Source organism: Mustela nivalis (genome assembly GCF_964662115.1).
Source record: "Mustela nivalis genome assembly, contig: HAP1_SCAFFOLD_1084, whole genome shotgun sequence".
NCBI lineage: Eukaryota > Metazoa > Chordata > Mammalia > Carnivora > Mustelidae > Mustela > Mustela nivalis.
This window is the reverse complement of record NW_028135580.1, coordinates 133,863-139,862: the sequence shown is the minus strand read 5'-3', so window position 1 is coordinate 139,862 and position 6,000 is coordinate 133,863. Positions and strand designations below refer to the sequence as shown.

Sequence of the window (6,000 nt, the reverse complement as noted above, 5' to 3'; positions counted from 1 at the left end):
GCCCTGAGAACTCTCCAGGAACTTCTCTCTAGGCTCTCACACCAAGGTTACTATGAACAGAATGATAGGCATGAGCTACTGGGCCCATCCGAAGGCCCTGCGGAGTCAGGGGGTGATTTTCACCTCAGGGACTCTGCAGCCTGGTCACCTGCCAACACAGCATCCACAGGCTCAGAGACAATGGGGACATCTCCTTCATAGCCATGATGCCTGCCTTTGTACCTGCTCCCAGGGTGGTCTCACAGAGGGGCGGGGGCATCAGACATGGGTGTTCTGAGAGCACTCAGCTAAGGAGCCCTGGGATGGATCCCATTGAAATCTCTTCTCGCTTCAGCTCCGATGCAGTCTCCCTGTCACCAAGGGCCATCCAGTGGAAACTTGACTTTCCCAAGAGCACAGGTGCAAAGTTCCGGGGCACAGACACAGCCAAGCACCCCGGTGGCTGATTCCCTGCAACTGCAGCTGGACCAGCATTTGGACCGTGGTGACAACAGAGCCAGGCTCAGCCTCTCCTCTGCCATCGGGAGCCTGGGCACCAACATGGGTTCTGGGGACCAACCGCCACTGCTCCGAGGTGAGAGGGAAGGTGACTAGGAAGCTCTAGGCCCTGTGTTGGTCATCACAGACTTGTGGCTACAGGTAGCAATGGGATGAGGTTGAGCCCCCACGATGCTGCAATACAGCAAGGTGAGCAAGAGCCTGGTGTTCAGTATCAGCTCTGAACCAGGTACTGGCCTTGCCACTTCCTGGCTGTATAACTGGCCAACTTCCGCCTCTTCTCATGCATTTTCCCTTCAGTCCGCTTACTGAAAACCACAAAAAATGGGGTCTCCGTCTCATTGTTCTTGGGAACATGAAATACAATTCATAGGGGCCCTGATGCAACAAAATTGCATGACAATATGTATGAATTTGTCACATCGAATCCTCAGATGCCTGTGGGGTTTCAACTCTTGGAAATGGTGTCAGGGCATTGTTTCATGTGGGGAAGAGCAGTTTTAGGCAGATCTACTATCCCCGGACCCCATCCTGCCTGCCTTTCTCAGAAAGGCTCATGCGCCCAGTTTTCTCTCCTTCAGCATCGTCAAGCCCATCTACCCTGTTCGGTGCTCACAGACACTGTAGAAATACTGGCCTCGCAACACCGCGTACTACTGATTTTTGTTTTTTCCTTTTCTAAGCTGAGAAGGGTCCACTTTACCCCATGAAGTATACAGGTCACTCTCTCTTCGGGTCCTCCATCTAGTCCATCTGCTCCCTTCATCTCCGGGGCCTCATGCCCAGCCTCCTGCTCCTCAGGATCCACCTCTGCTCAGATGTCCTGAAGACTGAGCGTTTCCACCCTCCTCTGCATCCTGTCTTCCTTCCCCACCAGCACTCAGAGTCCCTTCCTGGAGCCTGGGGTGCCTTGGGGCTCCTCGGTCAGGAGCTGACCTCCCTGAGAATTGAGGAGATGCCGTTCCCAGGGGGAGGCCACATCAGTAGCAGCACTGTGGCACCAGGGAGGGCCCTGGAGAAAGAGCTCAGTGAGTGCTCGGGGAAGCCCAGCGCGGACCAGGGCCTTAGCACTCACCCTCCTTACTGTCTTCTCCCTGCGGCCTGTCACTTCTCCTTGGCGCCCACCGTCCTGCCCCGACCCGCTGGCCCCCTCCCTCTCTCTGTGACTCACGTCCCATGGAGGCCTGAGCAAGAAAAAAAGCTCCATGCCAGCTCCTTGGTCCGCTCTGCTTATAATAACAAAAATGCCTCAGACAGGCTGACTTCTTAACAACAGAAATCGGGGGCGCCTGGGTGGCTCAGTGGGTTAAGCCCCTGCCTTCGGCTCAGGTCATGATCTCAGGGTCCTGGGATCGAGTCCCGCATCGGGCTCTCTGCTCAGCAGGGAGCCTGCCTCCCGCTCTCTCTCTCTGCCTGCCTCTCCATCTACTTGTGATTTCTCTCTGTCAAATAAATAAATAAAATCTTTAAAAAAAACAACAACAACAACAACAACAACAGAAATCGGTATCTCACCGTTCCGGAGGCGCGCCAGAACCACCATCAAACAGGGACACATTCGGGGCCTGGTGACACTGCCTTCCTGGCTCAGAGGTGGCTGCCTTCTGGCTCTGTCCTCACAGTGCAGAGAGGCGACGGAACCCTGTGAGGTCTCTTTTATAGGGCGCGAATCCCTTCTAGGGGAGGAGCTGCCTCCCAAAGGCTCACCCCATCATACCATCACACTGGGGGATTAGGTTTCATCCTATCAGCTGGGGGTGAATACACAATTACACGCTGGGGCAGATGCTTTTACTCTGACTTGTTCCCACCGACTCCCCCATGGAACATGTCCATGGTCACCTGTTTCTCACCACTGCTTTTCTCGTTCTTTTGGATTCCGTGTCTTTTCTTTTACTCGATGCAGCTGAGCAGAGCGGGGGTAGAATGCTCTGGGCCTGTCCGCAAATCCCTCATTAATCACTGACTCCCTTATACATACATATATACATACAGACACAGACATTTCTATCTTAGGTCACACACATGTTGTCTATTCGGTGTGTATATTATACGTAGTGCACAGGTATGAAACGCTGGCCATGTTGATGCATGTTGTATGCATTCCCCAGTGTGCTCTTCCCTGGTTGACCCCGAAAGGCTTCCCTGCAACCTAGACTTTGCTGCGCTCTACAGTCTCTTCTCGACAAGAGTACAGCCTCTTTCCAGCACAATTTCCTTGTGTGTGGAAACTTCTCTTTCCCAGAACTGTTTCTTTTTACCGATCGTTTCTCGTGCTTTCACTTTTGTCCATTGGGAACCTGTTGGCCTCCTGGCCCAGTGAGCCTTACTTGAGTATGAGAGAGAGAGCCAAAACCGGAAGTAATCAAACTGTGTCCACGGGCCTGTGATCTGTCAGACGGCCTTTCTCATTCTGGCCACTGTCCTTCTTTGACATCAATGGAGGTGGAGGTCCAGAAAGATCATGAATCACAGCGGATCCTGTCGATGTGCTTTTCCTTGCAGAACTGGCTTTGGATGCTTCCATGTGCATGAAGAACCCTCCCAAGCTGGAGCGTGATGCTGGTGAGGACTCGAGGGACAGACAGCATGGCTGTCAAATCCATGGCCACATGAAAGCCCTCCGTGTCATGAAACAGAAGATTCCCAAGAGAATACTGCAGTTTGGCCAGTGGAGACTGGCATGCAGATTCCCTGGTCTTCAAGCTTAGGGCCCAGAGGTAATCATGCCTTTGGCGCTTGGGGCATGGACTCCTACTGTTCTCCTGCTGATTAGAGCTCCACCCCCCCAACACCCCCGACCAAACACACACTGTCTCTTCACTTGCTCTCCCTCCTTCGGCCATTCCCACAGCTGGTGCTTCCCCGGTTTCGCATGGGGGCTGCCACCCTGCCGGCCCTTGGTCTCCATCACCGGGATGCAGCTCAACTCTGCTGTGTTCCTGCCGGGGCTGTCCTGGGATTCCCTCTCCCCTCTCTCCACGCCCATGGCGAAGCAGGCCCCACGGCCCTCCTCAGCAGAGCAGCATTATTACACCCATCAAACACTTAGAGCTCTGCCAGAAACCACACGCTTTCTTGGCTTCCTTGCCCTCCTTCCCTGCTTCTCCAATTCCAAGCCTCCTCCTCCCAGGTCCGAGGTCTCAATGAGTCACTGCCACATGCACTCTCCTCTTGGGACGTTCAGGAAATCTGAGCTAGGTGGACACAGAACCCTCACCTGGGACCCAGCTGGTGGGTCAAGCTTCTCCTCAGCCCCTATCATACACGATACAATGAGGAAGGAATATTGCCTGGAAACCCAGTGTCTAAAACATGATCCCTTCCCTGATCGAGGTTGAGGAATTTCAGGTTTCTTGCTTCCTGTGGCAATCAAAACCATGGTTCACAAAGTCACTACGAGGACTTGCCAGCTCCCCGACAGGTCCACGACAGATTGAAAGAAAAGAATCCTATGGTGTCGTTATACAACATCTCAGGAAACAATCTCAGGACTCCTTCTCCTATCTATCCATTTGCAGGCCCATCAGAACACCCCTGGAATCCATGAGAGGCTCTACGCTTATGGAAAGTTGGGGAAAGAAGGGATGAGAATCTAGAAAGCAAACATGAATCCTTCTCCATGTGCCCTTTACACTTTGCTGAAGCTTATACCTACTCAGACTATTCCTACAAATGCCCCAAGGTCTATCCTGTGTGAGATAACATTCAGAGACCCTTGTTGTCCCTGAGGGAAAATGAAGTGTCCCTGATAACACCCAGGCTGTCCTTTGTAAATTCCCCTTGGGGTTTCTCCTCCCCGGGCTCTTCCCTCAGCACCTTTGGGCTTGTTCCTGGGAGGCCAAAAGTGACCATCAGTATCTACTGCCTGCCCACACCTGCAGATCAGGGGCTATCCTCTCCCTCCCCACCACAGGTTTGCACAGGGCCTGAGCCTGGCTTTCAGCCCAGGCTTTTCAGTCACAGGTCACATGGCTTTCGGGGGTCCTTAGCCCCTGGGGCCACAGCTCCTCCTCTGCACAGGGCAGAAAAGAAGTTGGAGATACTCATAGGCCCCTGTGGGCTCTCCCAATCTAGGACTCATTCCAAAGCCTGGCCTCCTTTTCAGAAGACTGGGACAAGGGTGAAAAGGGGATGTGTTTGGCTGCCACGGGTCCCCTGCTTCCTGCAGCAGCCTGTCTCGGAACGCGCGTGGTGCGTGCTAGGTGCCCACCTCCCCGGGAGGCGTCGGCAAGCCATCACTTGGCTTCTGATGGAGGGGCTCAAGGGGGAAGTGGCTGCAGAGGAGGAGGTAGTTGGGATCTGGCAAAAGCTCACAGCAGCTTTGAGCTGGGACATCACTAGCCCCCTGCTGGGGGAGCCCAGGGGCCCCTGCAAACTCCAACACAGGCTGCCTATCGGTTTCGTGAAGGTATGACTTCTGACTTGGGGCTCTCAACTCCCCCTCTGCCTGGGTGCAGCTCCCCCTGCAGCTGCTCCTCTGGAGAGGCCTTCAGCTTGCTCCTGCCCTCTGTCACCTGGCCACCACCCCTCCAGGCTCAGCCACCAGTAGCATCTGACCAAGACTCACATTTGATTTCTCTCACTCTTCCTCTCTCAGATGCCAAAGACTGCAGAAACTAAGAAAAGAGAGGCCTCTGTGAATGAAAACCCCATCCTGAAACTTCATCCTAAAACCCCTTCTTTTTCCACTGGATGAAAGGAAATCTAAAGCAGCACATCAAGTTAAAGCCCAAAGAGAGCACGGGAGAGACACTTTGCTGAGAATCCACATCACAATCCCAAGCCATTCTCGATGATTTTTACTGCAAGAGACCCATTGGAGGAGAGAGTTTCTTCCCTTCAGCTCCAGTTGTGATAAACCCCTCAGGAGACCAATGCCTGCCTAGATCACACCCCCGTTTCCAGAGACCTTCAGTCTTGCTGCTCTCAATTCCATCCTGCAGAGAACCAGAGTCAGCAGCACCACGGGAAGAGGCCACATGTCACACTGGACATTCTGGGCCACCAACTGGGCTATGCCAGAAGCACACAGCATTGACTACACCGTGTTCTTCCTGGAGACGTTCAGCCTGAATTTGAGCACGAGGGAGTTATCAGACACCTTCAGGATGTGGACCATTGAACCAGATGACCGGTCTGTCTGTCTTCACAAATCCCTGTCACCACAAATAAGAGACAGCAACATGGAGGAGAGATAGGTTGGGTTCCAAAGGACGACAAGAATGTGTTGCTGTATTTTCTTACTCCTTCAGAACCCAAAATATCTCCTCAACGTTAGGTGGCTGTCTCCGGTGGTGGTGACATTTCCTTGTTTGTAGGGGACAGGCCACATGTCCAGCTTAATGGCCTACATTCTGAAGTTGTCTGATCAGTTCCTCCTGATTAAATTCAGCCTGTGCCTTGGGCCAGGACACTCCATGGTTAATGCTGCATGTGTCCCGGCTAGCCTACCCGGAGACCAAGAAGGTCCAGTGTGCCCATCACCACTCCTGTGAGAGC

General features: G+C 53.4%; 1 long non-coding RNA gene across 1 annotated transcript; it reads left to right on the top strand.

Annotated features, from left to right (window-relative positions):
• The first annotated feature begins 431 nt into the window (after positions 1–431).
• Positions 432–5,264, top strand: LOC309857683. The gene is made up of 3 exons (XR_014307851.1): positions 432–574; positions 3,004–3,218; positions 5,099–5,264. It is a non-coding gene; the product is annotated as an uncharacterized lncRNA (long non-coding RNA).
• The last annotated feature ends 736 nt before the right edge of the window (positions 5,265–6,000 follow it).